The sequence below is a fragment of the Hyperolius riggenbachi genome, chromosome 3 (genome assembly GCF_040937935.1).
Source record: "Hyperolius riggenbachi isolate aHypRig1 chromosome 3, aHypRig1.pri, whole genome shotgun sequence".
NCBI classification, from domain to species: domain Eukaryota; kingdom Metazoa; phylum Chordata; class Amphibia; order Anura; family Hyperoliidae; genus Hyperolius; species Hyperolius riggenbachi.
In genome coordinates, this window is record NC_090648.1 from 8,997,701 (window position 1) to 9,013,943 (window position 16,243).

Sequence of the window (16,243 nt, forward strand, 5' to 3'; positions counted from 1 at the left end):
AATATTCACAGTAGTGGTGGAAAAAGTATGTGAACCCCTAGACTAATAATATCTCCAAGAGCTCATTGGAGTGAAGTATCAGCCAGCTGGAGTCCAATCAATGAGCTGAGATTGGAGGTGTTGGTTACAGCTGCACTGACCTATAAAAAAAAATGCACACCCGTTTTGGGTTTGCTTTTCCCAAGAAGCATTGCCTGATGTGAATGATGCCTCTCACAAACGAGCTCTCAGAAGACCTAAGATTAAGAATTGCTGTGGTCGGCAGCACACAGACAGGCAGAGTACAGAATCGATAGGCAGAAGGATGGTCAGGCAAGGTTCATACACAATAAGGCATACAATGATAACGATATGAATATTATTATTACAGCTATCAATAAAAATATCACTAGCTATGTGTGAATCCCTGGGGTCCTGCTGGATCAAACACACTGGGAACTAACTAAGGTCTGAGAGCTCAACCGCAAAGTTTCAGCAACAGCAGACAATGATCCACTGACAGCTCGGATCTTAAATACCAAAGGTAATACCCGTGGCTCCGCCCACTCGCCCCGGCCAATCAGAGACGAGAATCAGACCAGAGTTGTCAGCTTACCAGCTGGTCAGCTGACTCGCCTCCTCAATGCATAAAGGTCCTGTCCCTGGGTATGCGCGTGCGCTTTTCTGTCCTGATGTACCCTGGAGAGACCTGACCTGCTGGGAAAAGATGACAAGGAGGCAGCGTCGGAATCCGTCATGACGTCAGATGCAGGAGCGGCGGTCGCGCCACTCTCCGCTGCAGAGGTAACTTTTACATTACTGACAGATACAATACATTGCCTTCTGGGACAATGTATCCATTCATCAGTCTGCTGATGTCCACAATTTACAGCACTGTCCAATCACTTCCACCGTACTCCCCCATTCTGAATCCCATTGAGGAGTTCTCCTCAGCATAGTGGTGGAAGGTGTATGATCTCCGGCCATATGTCCAGATGCCCCTCCTTCAAGCCATGGTGGAAGTGTATGACAGTTTGATACAGAATCAGTACAAGGCCAGATTTGTCACTCCAGAAAATTCTTCCCAAATGAAGCCATAGCCTGTAGTGTTGCCCTGTGGCCAGATCCAGCTAGTGGAGAGATGATGTATTACCTGACTTGAATAAATAAAAACAAATACACGTGTCCTGAAGAGGCGTGTGATACACGTGAAACAGCTGTAGACCAAGGGGCGCTTTTTGTACCTGTATCATGTGGCGTAAATAAAGAGAAGACTTGCTGGAGTGCCGGAGTCTGTTTCAATTCTTGTGGGAAGATTAAATACATATTTGGCTTGATTCACAAAAGAGTGCTAACTGTTAGCATGGCTGTTTTCGCGCGAATTTTCACATTGCGCGCAATCGAGATTTTTTGTGCGAAACAATATCGTTTTGCGCGCAAATGCAAATTTTCGTGCAAAATCGATATTGTTTTTGTGCGAAAAAATCTCGTTTGCGCGCGAAAACGATATCGTTTCACGGGAAAATTGGCGATCGTCCGCAATGCGAAAATTCGCGCGAAAAACGGCCGTGCTAACAGTTAGCACTCTTTTGTGAATCAAGCCCCTAGTGTTGGAGAATTTATTTTTACATGTGTGTTTTAGGTTAAACACTGGAGTGATTAACTGATTTAAACAGAATCCAACCGTATGATGAAATGTTTATGTATAGGACAGGAAAATGGGTTTTTATTATTATTATTTATATAGTGCCAACATATTACGCAGCGCTGTACAGAGTATCTAGTCATATCACCTAACTGTCCCTCAGAGGAGCTCACAATGTAATCCCTAATATAGTCATATGTCTATGTATGTATCGTGAAACGTATGCCATTGCCTCGTAGTCTAGTGCTAATTTTAGGGGGGAGCCAATTAACTTATCTGTATGTTTTTTTGTGGGATTTGGGAGGAAATCAGAGTGTATGGAGGAAACCCAGGCAGACACGGGAGAACATAAAAACTCTGTGAAGATGTTCACCTGGCTGAGGTTTGAACTGGGAACTCAGCGCTGCAAGGCAAGAGCGCTAACCACTATGCCGCTGTGCCTAGTTTTTGTAAGAAATTGTATGGTTTTGACTAATGTGATCCATTTTGCAAATCATCTGAGGTGTTGTGCTACTTGTGGTTGGTGTTGTGCAAATTGTGTTAAGTGTTTTGAGAAACTGAACATTGCTATTAAAATTGTGCTTAAGCAATTAATAAAAAAAAACCTGTAATTAAGACATTACTTCTCTATTCCAGGAAAGAGGAAGAGGAGGAGTCCTGTACCTGGGGGGGGGGGGGGGGGTTGGTGGTATAATATTTTGCCCTACTCACCACCACAGGTACATCAGAAGGAGACTGTGCAGGAAATCAACAAGTCTGGAGGACAAACCAAAGAGGAAAATCCAACCATCCCATCATCACCAAACAAAGATCAGGTAACACCAACCTGCTAGAGACCAAGGGCCATATGCATTACACGTTTTCACCTAATGCTGCGTACACACTTGCGATAACGATCGTTCGTAAACACCAATTAACGATCGCTCATCCGACAATTGCATAAAGTTCTTTCCATCGCGATCAGAAGCGATCGTTAAGGAGAGCGAGAAAAGTGCAATCATTGCACGAGCGAATTTTCCAACAAGTTGGATCCTATTGCGCAATCATCGCGGTTAAAGAAAGGTGTGTACAGCAATCGTGCAAGAACGATCGTTACAGAATATAGTGCGCAACTGCGCATATAGCTGGAACCTACGTATTTCCGGTGTATTGTGTTTGGTAATGATCGTTCTGTGAGAATTTTGAAAAAAAAACAAAAAACATCAATGTTGCTGTTAATCCAAATGTTTTGTAAAACATTAATTATCTGTGTGCGCATGTAACCATTCTTCACTGATCGTTCGTTTCTGCAATAACAATCGCTGCACTACGTTCTCGGTTGCCTAATTTGCATTTACTGCTCTGCTCGTCCAACTATCGTTCATCGCGGAACTATCGTTCCTAACGAACGATCGTTATCGCAGGTGTGTACGTACCATGAGATTTCTCCTAGGTGATATGTTCACCACTGGTAAATAAAAACAAAACAGAGGATACCGAGAGCCCAATAGTGCAATATTGTCTAATAAGCTCAATATATAATGTAATGTCAAAGGTTCTTCTACTCACAAAGGTGGGTTACCATCAGGCAACCACTTGACAGACAGGTGGGGAGTATTAGTACCTGACCCCACTCAGGTATAAAAGTCTCTCTTTGTAGATAGGAAAATGGGGAAAGAACCCCTCCACCAGGGGTGGACCTAATTGTGCTGTAATATGTACAAACAGAGGCGCCAAGCAGAGTAAAACAATGTTCTAAAAATGATAAAAAGAGGGAAGTCGAGGTGGACTTACCTCCCTCTGGTAGTGGACATATACTCAAATGCAGAGTAAAAAATATACAATTTATTCACAGCGCCATAAAATCGCAACGCGTCTCGCGGTCAACAATCCCGCTTCATCAGGCAGTACAGGAGCATATAAAACTGGTACAGGTCCATAAAGCGTGTGAGCGCTTGTAAATAAAATGCCTTTGAAATCACCAGCAAGCAAGAAAATTCTGTAAATTATTTTGACAGTACTTTCTCAACTACTTTTTGGTACTTTTTCAATTGCAAAGTGCCAAAAGGTTACTTTAAATCGAAGATGAAAAATTATCTCCTGGGAGAAAACTCAGGAGAAAAAGTGAATTGCAAATGGCCCCAAATGTTCCCTGTGACCAAAGTCTAGGCTCAGGAGATGGATAAATTAGATAGTGAAATGACACTTGATAGAACATAGTAGGCGGGCACTATACCGCTAGTGTTTCACAATCAGGGCACATACATCAAAAATAGGGATATCCAGAAGACTGACCTAGGCAGGATTGCCGGAGGGTCATGCGTGCTCAAAACATATACAACAGCATGCTATATATCAAAGAAAAAAGAAGGAAATGAGCAGTTTGGCACTTGCGTTCCTCTAAAAAAGCTTTATTCATATGGCTTTCAAAAACGACATTTCCAGTCATATAAGTAGAAAAAGGTGCATGTTAAAATCCTACCAGGTCCTTCAAGCGCTGTGGGGTTTGGTGGGAGCAGTGTGGGGCCTGACGACCGTTTCGCTCACTGAACATCCTCAGAGGCTCTCTGCACTGGAGAGGTGCAGAGAGCCTCTGAGGACGCTCAGTGAGCGAAACGGTCGGCGTAACGCGCAGCGGATTAGTGACAGACCTAGCCCGTTTTTAAATGGGCTAAGGTCACTAGTTTACAATAATTTTGCTTTAAAGTGGATCCGAGATAACATTTTGCTCATTGCATAGTTGTGTTCCTTACATATAGTTTGTAGGGTTAGGCACCATCAGGGAGGTCTTAGGGTTAGGCACCACCAGGGGGTTGGTTAGGGTTAGGCACCACCAGGGGGGTCTAGGGTTTAGGGATAGGTGCAGAGAGGGTTCTGTGTGTTAACGCTAAATTTCAATAAAATAAACAGAGCTAAATAACGATAAGGCTTTAATGTTAAATAGCGATAAGCAACAGACGGATTAGCGGCAACATCATGCGCCATTATTTGCAGGCGCCATTTTCAGATGGATCCGTCTGGGCATAGGGCTGCTCATCCAGATTCCGGATATCCGGGTAACCCGGATATCCAAACTTTTTTAAGCTATCCGACCGAATTCGGATTCCGGATATCTGGGCCCAAATCCGCATAGCACTATGTGGCTATTTGGTCGCATATCTGTATATCCGCGGATATCCGTCGGATATCCGAATCCGGATACTGTAACTAAGGAGATGACGTCCCTGACGTCATTGAGCCAATCAGAGGGCTCCCAGCAGAAGCCATAGCAACCAATCACAGAAGGAAACCCTGGCCGGCCCCACCTGACCTCATTGAGCCAATCAGAGGGCTCCCAGCCTAAGTCCTGGCACCCAATCACAGAAAGGAACCCTGGCCAGGCCCCCCTGTATAATAAGGAGGGCTGCCATGATGAGAAATATCATCCTTCCTTGTGAATGTTCACTGAGAGACATGCACCAGTGCTGCTGGCCTAGCAAGTGCTGTATACAGTGATAAGCCAATAGCTGTTCAGTGATTAACCTCTTCACTATCACTACACTATTGTTATATTGTTAATTAGGTAGCTAGCTTGATTTCATTCAGTGAGAGTCAGAGTGTGTGCTGCAGGCATGCAGCAGCTGCTATAGGTCCTGTCCTGTGTGTGTCTGTGTGTGTGCTGTGCACAGACCAGGTCAGCTGCTGGCCTGCTATTAGCCTTAGCTACAGTATAGGTTAAGGAATAGGATTACTGTGTTATTGTGTAGTTAGTAGTACTGCAGTCAGTGCTAGTTAGTTGTTAGAGTAGTAGTACTACTGTGTTAGCTTTCTACAGAACTACAGTGCCAGTGTGACAGTTAGGGTTCACTAGTGTCTTCTCCTCTGCTGTCTGACTGTCACTCTGCACTTTGCACATGGCACGTGGCACTTTGCACATGTCACGTGTCACTTGACACGTGACACGTGCCAAGTGCACCATGTCACTGCCAAGTGCAACCTCCGGCATGTTTCTGGCACACGTTACACCTGCTGCTGCTGCATTGCCCTGCTCCTGCTGCCTTTGCTGCTCCCACCGCCAGGGTGCCACAGGCCACTGCTGCTGTGCTGATACCACCTATATTTAACCCAAAACACAATTGCCGCATCATTTTTTGGAGGTGTCTGGGCTGAAAAATGCCATGTCCCAGTTTTGTGGTTGGACTTTGGACACAATGTGGGCTGCACGACCGCTGTCTGGAACCTAGGCCTGATGTTAATTGACAGCCATTTTTTTTTGGGGGGGGGGATTTTAAGTCTCCACCTCATCAATTAGCATTTCCCTTTAAAAAAAATGCCTAATTTACCTTAAAAAAACGTTTTAAAAGCAATGTAAAGGCCACTTCCGTTTTTTCTATTCGGATATCAGTTGTTTGCAGCTAGATATGCTATCTAAACTTTGGATAAGATATATAGACAAGGTATTTGTTAGTTTTTCATCTCGGATCTGCTTTAAAGTGAACCCAAGGTGAGAGTAATATAGAGGCTGCCATATTTATTTCCTTTTAACCACTAGAGGCAGTATATCTACGCCCTGCGGGAAGACTGTTCCTGTTCTGGGAAGTAGATATTCATCTTCTAATGTCTATGCGCACACAAATGCACGCACCCACGGCCCCTGCTCTGTGATGGTGTACTAGTACACTGATCAGTGAATGGGAACACAGTCCCCATTTATTGATCTAAGTTCCCGTTATCAATTGATCAATGGCCACCAGCATCAATGAGATGCTGTGGTCATTGATAGAACAATAGTAAATAATACATGCATTAATTCCTCTTAGTGTACTTACAGTACGCACAGGAAGATAACGTGGGAGGACATTTTCTGGGCAAAATAGTAAAATTACAACTACAAACACTTTTTGAACAATATATATATATCACTAATATTATAAACTAGCTGGACGCCCGGCGTTGCCCGGGTGTGTATTTGGCTGGTGTTGGCTCCGCCCCCTTTTCCTAACCCTAACACACAATTACTTAATTACTTAATGACCAAGTTTGTGAGCTTTGCGGTCTTTGGCATCAATAGTTTGCATTGAAATAAAATAAATGTGATTGGCTGTGGCTCCACCCCTTTTCTGAATTTGAAGCCACATTACCCAATGGCCAAGTGTACCAGGTACAGGTGATTAACAGTGCAAGAATGGCAGGAATTAAATATTCCCCTTAAAAATCAATAGGTGGATTTTGATTGGCTTTTGTACGCTCCCCCCACCTTTCTGAATATTAATCCCAGTCACCCAGTGACCAACTGTGCAAAGTTTGAGAACTCTACCATTAACAGTGTAAGAATGGCTGCAGTTTACATTATCCCAATGAAATTTGTATGTTTCCCCATCCACTGATTTCCTGACGTTGTTCGGGTATGTATTTGGCTGGTGTTGGCTCCGCCTACTTTTTCTAACCCTAACACACAATTACTCAATGACCAAGTTTGTGCGCTTTGCGGTCTTTGGCATCAATAATTTGCATTGAGATTAAACAAATCTGATTGGCTGTTTGTGGCTCCACCCCTTTGTCTAAATTTGAACCCCAGTCACCCAATGATCAACTGTACCAGGTTTAAGGCTTGTGCCATTAACAGTGCAAGAATGGCAACAATGAAACATTCCCCTGAAAAATCAATAGGTAATTTTTGATTGGCTTTTGTAGGCTCCACCCACTTTTCTCAATATGTTGCCCGCTTATGTATTTGGCTGGTGTTGGCTGTGCCCACTTTTCTAACCCTCACACACAATTAATCAGTTACTCAATTACCAAGTTTGTGAGCTTTGCGGTCTTTGGCATTAATAATTTGCATTGAGATTAAACAAATCTGATTGGCTGTTTGTGGCTGCACCCCTTTGTCTAAATTTGAACCCCAGTCACCCAATGATCAACTGTACCAGGTTTAAGGCTTGTGCCATTAACAGTGCAAGAATGGCAGCAATGAAATATTCCCCTGAAAAATCAATAGGTAATTTTTGATTGGCTTTTGTAGGCTCCACCCAGTTTTCTGAATATTAATCCCAGTCACCCAGTAACCAACTGTGCAAAGTTTGAGAACCCTACCATTAATAGTGTAAGAATGGCTGCAGCTTACATTTTCCCAGTAAAATTTGTATTTGTCTCTTATGACCCCGCATTGCCCGCTTATGTATTTGGCTGGTGTTGGCTGTGCCCACTTTTCTAACCCTCACACAATTAATCAATTACTCAATTACCAGGTTTGTGAGCTTTGCGGTGTTTGGCATCAATAACTTGCATTGGAAGGAAACAAATCTAATTGGCTGTTTGTGGCTCCACCCCCTTTCTCAAATTGAACCCCAGTCACCCAATGATCAACTGTACCAGGTTTGAGGCTTGTGCCATTAACAGTGCAAGAATGGCAGCAATGTAAATATTCCCCTTGAAAATCAATAGGTGAATTATGATTGGCTTTTGTAGGCTCCTCCCACCTTTATGAATATTAATCCCAGTCACCCAGTGACCAACTGTGCAAAGTTTGAGAACCCTGCCATTAACAGTGTAAGAATGGCTGCAGTTTACATTTTTTAGTGAAATTTGTATTTGTCTCCGCCCCCTTTTTGGTTATGGGAATAAAAAGTATCCTATACTTTATTCCAGGTAATGTACTATGTGTGTGCCAAATTTCATTCAAATCCGTTTAGCCATTTTTGCGTGATCGAGTAACAAACATCCAAACATCCAAACATCCGAACATCAGAACTTTCCCATTTATTATATTAGTTCGGATGTTTGGATGTTTGTTACTCGATCACACAAAAACGGATTTGAATGACATTTGGCACACACATAGTAGATTACCTGGAATGGAGTATAGGATACTTTTTATTCCCATAACCAAAAAGGGGGCGGAGACAAATACAAATTTCACTGGGGAAATGTAAACTGCAGCCATTCTTACACTGTTAATGGTAGGGTTCTCAAACTTTGCACAGTTGGTCACTGGGTGACTGAGATTAATATTCATTTTTATTGTTAATTTCGTGATTCCAGCCGGAATTAGGTCAATTCCGAACCCAGATCTCAGTGTGTAGTAGGTATCTGTCTTACCCCCTAGACCACCAACCACACTACATGCTAAAGCCGGCCTAGCATGTACCATTATGATCGATCCAATAGAAAAAGTAGCATGATTAAGGATTTGTACTTTTTCAAAAGCCAGCTTACATACCTTGGCTGGGAATTGAACCCAGGTCTCAGTGTGTAGTAGGTATCTGTCTTACCCTCTAGACCACCAACCACACTATATGCTAAAGCCAGCCTAGCATGTACCATTATGATTAATCCAATAGAAAAAGTAGCAAATCCCAGCCAAGGTATGTAAGTTGGCTTTTGAAAAAGTATAAATCCTTAATCATGCTACTTTTTCTATTGGATTGATCATAATGGTACATGCTAGGCCGGCTTTAGCATGTAGTGTGGTTGGTGGTCGAGAGAGAGAGATTTTTTAAAAATTTCCAATGGAATCCGGAATTTCATACAAATCCGGCGGAATTATTATAGCGACGGAATTTATCATTGACGGAATCCGTGATTACCGGCGGAACAGAATTTGCTGGTTCCGATCATCCCTAATTCTTACACTGTTAATTGTAGGGTTCTCAAACTTTGCACAGTTGGTTACTGGGTGACTGGGAATAATATTCAGAAAAGTGGGTGGAGACTGCAAAAGCCAAAATAACCTATTGATTTTTCAGGGGAATTTTTCATTGCTGCCAATCTTGCACTGTTAATGGTACAATCCTCAACATTGCTACAGTTGGTCATTGGGTGACTGGGGTTTAAATTGATAAAAGGGGTGGAGCCACAATTAGCCAATCTGATTTGTTTAATTTTAATGCAAGTTATTGATACCACAGACCGCAAAGGTCACAAACTTGGTCATTGAGTAATTGAGTAATTGTGTGTTAGGGTTAGAAAAAGTGGGCGCAACCAACACCAGCCAAATACATACCCGAGCAATGTCGGGACATCAGTGGGCGGAGACAAATTCAAATTTTACTGGGAAAATGTAAACTGCAGCCATTCTTACACTATTAATTGTAGGGTTCTCAAACTTTGCACAATTGGTCACTGGGTGACTGGGATTAATATTCAGAAAAGTGGGTGAAGCCTACAAAAGCCAATCAAAAATCACCTATTGATTTTCAAGGGGAATATGTCATTGCTGCCATTCTTGCACCGTTAACGGCCTTAAAGCCTTAAACCTGGTACAGTTGGCCATTGGGTGACTGGGGTTCAAATTCAGAAAAAGGGGTGGGGTCACAAACAGCCAATCAGATTTGTTTCATTTAAATGCAAATTATTGATGCCAAAAACTGCAAAGCTCACAAACTTGGTCATTGAGTAATTGTGTATTAGGGTTAGAAAAAGTGGGTGGAGCCATCACCAGCCAAATACATACCCGAGCAATGTCGGGACATCAGTGGGTGGAGAAAAATACACATTTCATTGGGAAAATGTAAACTGCAGCCATTCTTACACTGTTAATGGCAGGGTTCTAAAACTTTGCACAGTTGGTAACTGGGATTAATATTCAAGAAAGTGGGTGGAGTCTACAAAATCCAATCAAAATCCACCTATCGATTTTCAAGGGGAATATTTAATTGCTGCCATTCTTGCACTGTTAATGGCACAAGCCTCTTGCACTGTTAATCACTTGTAGCTGGTACGGTTGGCCATTGGGTGATTGGGGTTCAAATTAGAAAAGGGGTGGAGCTACAGCCAATCAAATTTATTTTATTTCAATGCAAATTATTAATGCCAAAGACCACAAGGCTCACAAACTTGGTCATTAAATAATTGAGTTATTGTGTGTTAGGGTTAGAAAAAGTGAGCGGAGCCAACACAGGCCAAATACATACCCAGGCACTGCCGGGCCACCAGCTAGTATGTATATATAACCTCCCCACTTTCCCATAGTTATCAAATTAAAACATGAGGGCATATGATATTTCTATTAGTTTTGCAAAAGTGGCTTTTAATTAGTGATGGATGCTAAACAGAAAAAAAATACATCTTTATTTCCAAATAAAATGTTGTTGCCATACACTGTACTAAGGAAATGTTTTTAAACTTTTAATAACGGGGACAAATGGGAAAATAAAATAAGTGAGTTTAAAGTAGAACTGAAATTCCGCAAAAAAAACAAACAGGGTTACTTACCTGGGGCTTTCCCAGGCGCCGGTCCTGCACGATCCTCCGTTCTCCCGCCGTGGTACAGTTTCGTTACCATCGACTTGTTATAAGTCGTCAGCAACTGTGCCCGAGTGCCCCGGGCTATGCAAAGCTTTCTGCGCGTTCCAACCTGCAATCTCGTCCTGCACTAATAGCGCAGGATGCTATGGTGGGCGGGAACACGAACAAAGCTATGTGTAGCCCGAACAACGCAGGTGCAGTTGCCATCGACTTATAGGTCGACGGTAACAAAACTGCACCACGGCGGGAGTAGTGTTGAGCCGACATTTTCGAAATTTCGCGTTACTATAATTACGATGCGAAATTATGGTAGCGTAATTGCCATTAAAATCGTAATTGAAAATACCGTAAGCGTAATTTTCAACGTGTAATTTCGCGTTTCGTTCATACCGTAATTTCGCGTTAAACCATAACGTAATTTCGCATTTCTTCGTAAATTTGCGAATTTCGTAATTACTTGTTAGCAGGGTTGCTCGCGAATTTTCGCCAAAGCCATTTTCGATGCGAAAATGCCATTTTCGGGTTCGCTTAATTTTCGCAAAATTTAGCTTAATTTTTTTCGCGTTTTCGTCTGCATGGCGAATTTTGATGCAAAATATCACTACATGGCGAATTTTATATGTGAAATAGCACATGTAGACAGTATCAGGGGCAACTATCGCGGACTCCTTGTAATGCGAAAATTAACGCGAAGATATTCGCTGAACTTTTCACTTCTCGAAGTCTCGAAAAACAACTCAGCATTCCGTAACGCGAAAACTACGCGAAAATTAACGCTTACAGTAATATGAACTATCGCGAAATTACGTTATGTAACTACGCTTACAAACGGTTGCATGCAAGGCAAACGTAATTTCGCCATACCCACTGTAATGCGAAAATTACGCGAAAATTACGCTTACGCGGAATTTCGCGAAATCCTTCTTCATTACGATTATGTACTTACGGCCATAATCGTAATTACACTAATTACGCGAAATTTCACGAAATCGTAATTATGTCATTACGCTCATCTCTAGGCGGGAGAACAGAGGATCGTGTAGGACCGGTGCAGGACAGGACGGCTTCTGGGGGCTTGGGGAAGCCCCAGGTAAGTAAAACTGTTTGTTTTCAGCAAATTTGCAATTCCACTTTAAGTTAAAGCAGCATGTATTATTTTAAAACTATAATGGCCTAAAACTGAGAAATAATGAATTTTTACATTTGTTTCTTATTATTCCTGTTAAACTGCATTTAGCATAATATAATTCTTAGCAAAATACACCTCCAAAAGAAAGCCTTATTGGTCATGCAAAAAACAAGATATAGATCATTTTGTTGTAAGAAGTAGTAAGAAAGTAATTGGTGAATAAAAGGGAGGATTGCTAAAAGGTGAAAATTGTTCTGGTCCACAAGGGATAAACTTCTCAGTGGTGAAATGGTTAAGCAATACCAGTTGCCTGGCTATCCTGCTGATCCTCTGCCTCTAATACTTTACAGTGGATCCGAGATGAATTTTACTCATTGCGTAATTGTGTTTCTTTCCTATAGTTTATAGGGCATTCCTCAAGCCAAATACTTTTTTGTTTTAATACTCTAATTCCCTATAAACTAAATAAGCCCCACCCACAGTTTTCAGAGAGCCTTGGCAGTAGCAAGGGCTCATGGGAGCTCAGTCTGGGCAGGAGGAGTGGGAGGTATTACTCGCCAGAGATTTCAGAGAGAGAGGGGAGGAGGGAGGAGGAGGGGGGATTAGGTTTTTTTCAGTCTGAGTGCTGATGGTGCAGATAAGCCTGCCTCTGTGTAATGTTTACAAACAACATGGCTGCTGTCATTGTATCACAGGAAGAAATAATCATATTCTATTCAAGCAGTATGCAGACAGATTTGCTGTTTAAACCATCTACACTGTACATAAGATATATAGACAAGTTACTTGTTATAGTTAGTTTTTCATCTCGGATCCGCTTTAAGCTATTGACCCTGAACAAGCATGCAGCAGATCAGGTGTTTCTGACAATATTGTCAGGACAAGATTATCTGCATGCTTGTTTCTGGTGTAGTTCAGACACTAGTGCAGCCAAGTAGATCAGCAGGGTTGCCAGGCAACTGACATTGCTTAAATTTAAATAAATATGAAAGCCTCTATATCACTTTCACTGAGGGGGTTTTCCCATATGGACTAGAGCAATTTTCACCTTTCAGGGCTCCTCCCTTTCATTCGCCAAAAACGTTATCACTACTTATCACACAAAAATGATCTATACCTTGCTTTTTTGCCACCAATTAAGCTTTCTTTGGGTGGTACGTTTTGCTAATTTTGAAAATTAATTTTATGCTAAATGCATTTTAATTGGAATAATAATAAAAAATAAACAAAAAAAACATTATTTCTCATTATTTGGACATTATAGTTTTAAAATAATACATGCCACAGGAATTAAAACACACAATTTGTTTGCCCTTTTGTCCCACTTATTACAACATCTAAAATATGTCCCTAGTACAATGCATGTCGACAAGATTTTATTTGGAAATAAAGGTGTATTTTTCCATTTTGCGTCTGTCACTAATTACAAATCCTTATTTGCAAAAATAATAAGTAATATACCCTCATGACATACATAAAAAAAAGTTTACTCTAAGGTAACTATTTATGTATTTTTTGTTGTTGTAAGTTTTGTTTTTTGTTTTATGCAAATGTTTTTTTTTGGTAACTATGGGGGAGGTAAGGGATTAATTTTAATAGGAAATGTAAGTATTAAATGTATGTAGGGTATAATTTTACTATTTGGCCACTAGATACCTCCCCGGCCAGTTTATTTCCATTTACTATTTGAACAGTACACAGTAAATAGTGTGTGTGGTTTCATTTTTGTTTTATCAATGACCGTAGCATCTCATTGATGTCGGTGATCATTGAGCACAGGCACTTTGATCAATGAACTGGCTTCCCATTCACCGATCAGTTTACTACTTTACTGCCACAGACAGGTGGTCATGTGCACATGCATTGAGAACAGAAGACGAATATCTACGCCCCTGGAATAGGAGCAGCCTTCCCGCGGGGCATAGATATACAGCCACACACGAGGCTAGTGGTTAAAGGGGAAACTGAAGAGAGAGGTATATGGAGGCTGACATGTTTATTTCCTTTTAAGCAATACCAGTTGCCTGGCAGCCCTGCTGATCCTCTGCCTCTAATACTATTAGCCATAGCCCCTGAACAAGCATGCAGCAGATCAGGCGTTTCAGACTCTACATTCAGATCTGACAAGACTAGCTGCATGCTTGTTTCTGGTGTTATTCAGATACTACTGCAGAGAAATAGACCAGCAGGGCTGCCAGGCAACTGGTATTGATTAAAAGGAAATAAATATGGCAGCCTTCGTATACCTCTTACTTCAGTTCCCCTTTAAGTGAGCAACTGTGGTTTACCATGGTACATCACTCCTGAATATGAAAAGTATCTCTTTATGCCCCTGAAGCCAGGCTTAAATCCAGAACCGCTGGTGTATAGCAAGCCTATAGCTTATACATGTTACAGAGCCACATCAACCCAACATACACACAGCCTGTTTCTGACTTTCTGGTCCTCATCAGTGCATGGCAGGGATTGATATGGCTTTAGGGGATAGGGCTTGGACCAGTACAGCAGAATATCCAATGCACTGATGAGGGCCAAAAGTCTTTGAGAAACCACAGCTGCTCACTTACTGTAAAGCTGAATTATCGCAAATACCTTCTGTTGTAAGAAGGCAAATCACAGTAAGCATTGCTTTTTAGTAGGAGGGCTTTTAGGTCTCTTTTAGTCCCCCTATACTTCCCTTGTGGTTCTGAGTCACCCCGAGCTGGTTGGGTACTCTCTTTGAACTACTGAAATACACCACTTTGTGGACAACCAACTAACAGACTGGCAACCCTCCAATCTGTACTGAACTTGACTGCTCGTCTAGTTAATTTTTCTTCTTGTTGCTCCTCTCTGTAAAGCTCTTGATTGGCTGCCACTTACCAAGAGGATCCTTTTAAGACTCTTCACCCTAACCTACACAGCTCTCCACAATCCCTCTCCTCTGTACATCTCCCACCATAGCGAAGCCCTTTCCATTTGGGTTGGGTTTGGGAGTTGGGTGACACCACCCCCACCACGAATGGCAGGCAGGCCTGCTGCAGACACCTGCTGACTTTGTTTACTTTTTAAAAAAAATTATCATTGAAAATAGAATTATTACCTTTAATATTTTTTTATAAATAAATTTGTATTGATTACTTTGATATAAATAACAAATCTATCCATAAATAACTTAAAAAAATGTTTTTCAATAACCTACCATTCCCTGAAACTTATCAAAACTGAACACTCACTTAAAGGGACACCGAGCAGTGCAGAAACTATGGAAAAATGCATATCATTTTAAAGCTCTCTTTCTCCTCTTTCCAATGATATATAAACCACCGCCCTACGCCTTTTAGTTTTCGCTATTTTCACGATCGAAACTGCAGCGGCTTCAATCACGAAAATAGAGAAAACTAAAAGGCGTAGGGCGACGATTTAGGTGTCGCCAGAAAGAGGAGAAAGAGAGCTTTAAAATGATATCCATCTTTCCATAGTTATACTGTATTACACAGGGCGACTTTTTCCTAAAGTCAGCAGCTCTATTCAGCAGAATGGAGCTGCTGACACTGGGGAAAGTGTCCGCCTGTGTAATACAATATAACTATGGAAAGATAGATATCATTTTAAAGCTCTCTTTCTCCTCTTTCTGACAACACCTAAATCGTCGCCCTACGCCTTTTAGTTTTCTCTATTTTAGCGATCGAATTCGCGGCCGCGGCAGTTTCGATCGCGAAAATAGGGGAAACTAAAAGGCGTAGGGCGGCGGTTTATATATCATTGGAAAGAGGAGAAAGAGAGCTTTAAAATGATATGCATCTTTCCATAGTTTCTGCACTGCTCGGAGTCCCTTTAATCCCCCTGAAATTCCCGGAGAGAGATTTGGGGATCGCTTTTGTGTAGAGTTTTGGGCTGTAGCTCTGCCTCTACTAGCGTCAATCTGTGCGGATCTCCGCCTCTCCCCGCCTCTGTCAGTCTTCTTTCACTGAGAGGGGCGGGGAGAGGCGGCGATCAGTGCAGATTGACACGAATAGAGGCAGAGCTACAGCCCAAAGCTCTGCCTCCCCCGGGCAGCACAATCCACGACTTTGAAAATCGTGGATTTTTGCCCAGGGAATTGGGGGGAGGGGGGAGGGATGCGGCATTTCAGGTGTGACATTAATTCTTATGAGGAATAGGAGATAATTGTTTTTATTTTTTTTGAGGCTTCAGAGTTTCTTTAATGGCTATCTCCTTGTTATTCGAAAGATTTTAAGGGGCCTATCTCTCCCTGAAAGTTTAATTCTGACCAGTGACATGATTGGCTTTTAATGCAGTTATCT

General features: G+C 41.9%; 1 protein-coding gene across 1 annotated transcript in view; it reads left to right on the top strand.

Annotated features, from left to right (window-relative positions):
- The first annotated feature begins 2,358 nt into the window (after positions 1-2,358).
- The window catches only part of LOC137560846 (C-type lectin domain family 10 member A-like), a 96,342-nt gene continuing 82,457 nt past the window's right edge, over positions 2,359-16,243 (top strand). Inside the window, exon 1 of the mRNA XM_068271991.1 lies at positions 2,359-2,439. The gene's annotated coding sequence lies outside the window, so the exon portion shown is untranslated. The remainder of the gene's footprint in view (positions 2,440-16,243) is intronic.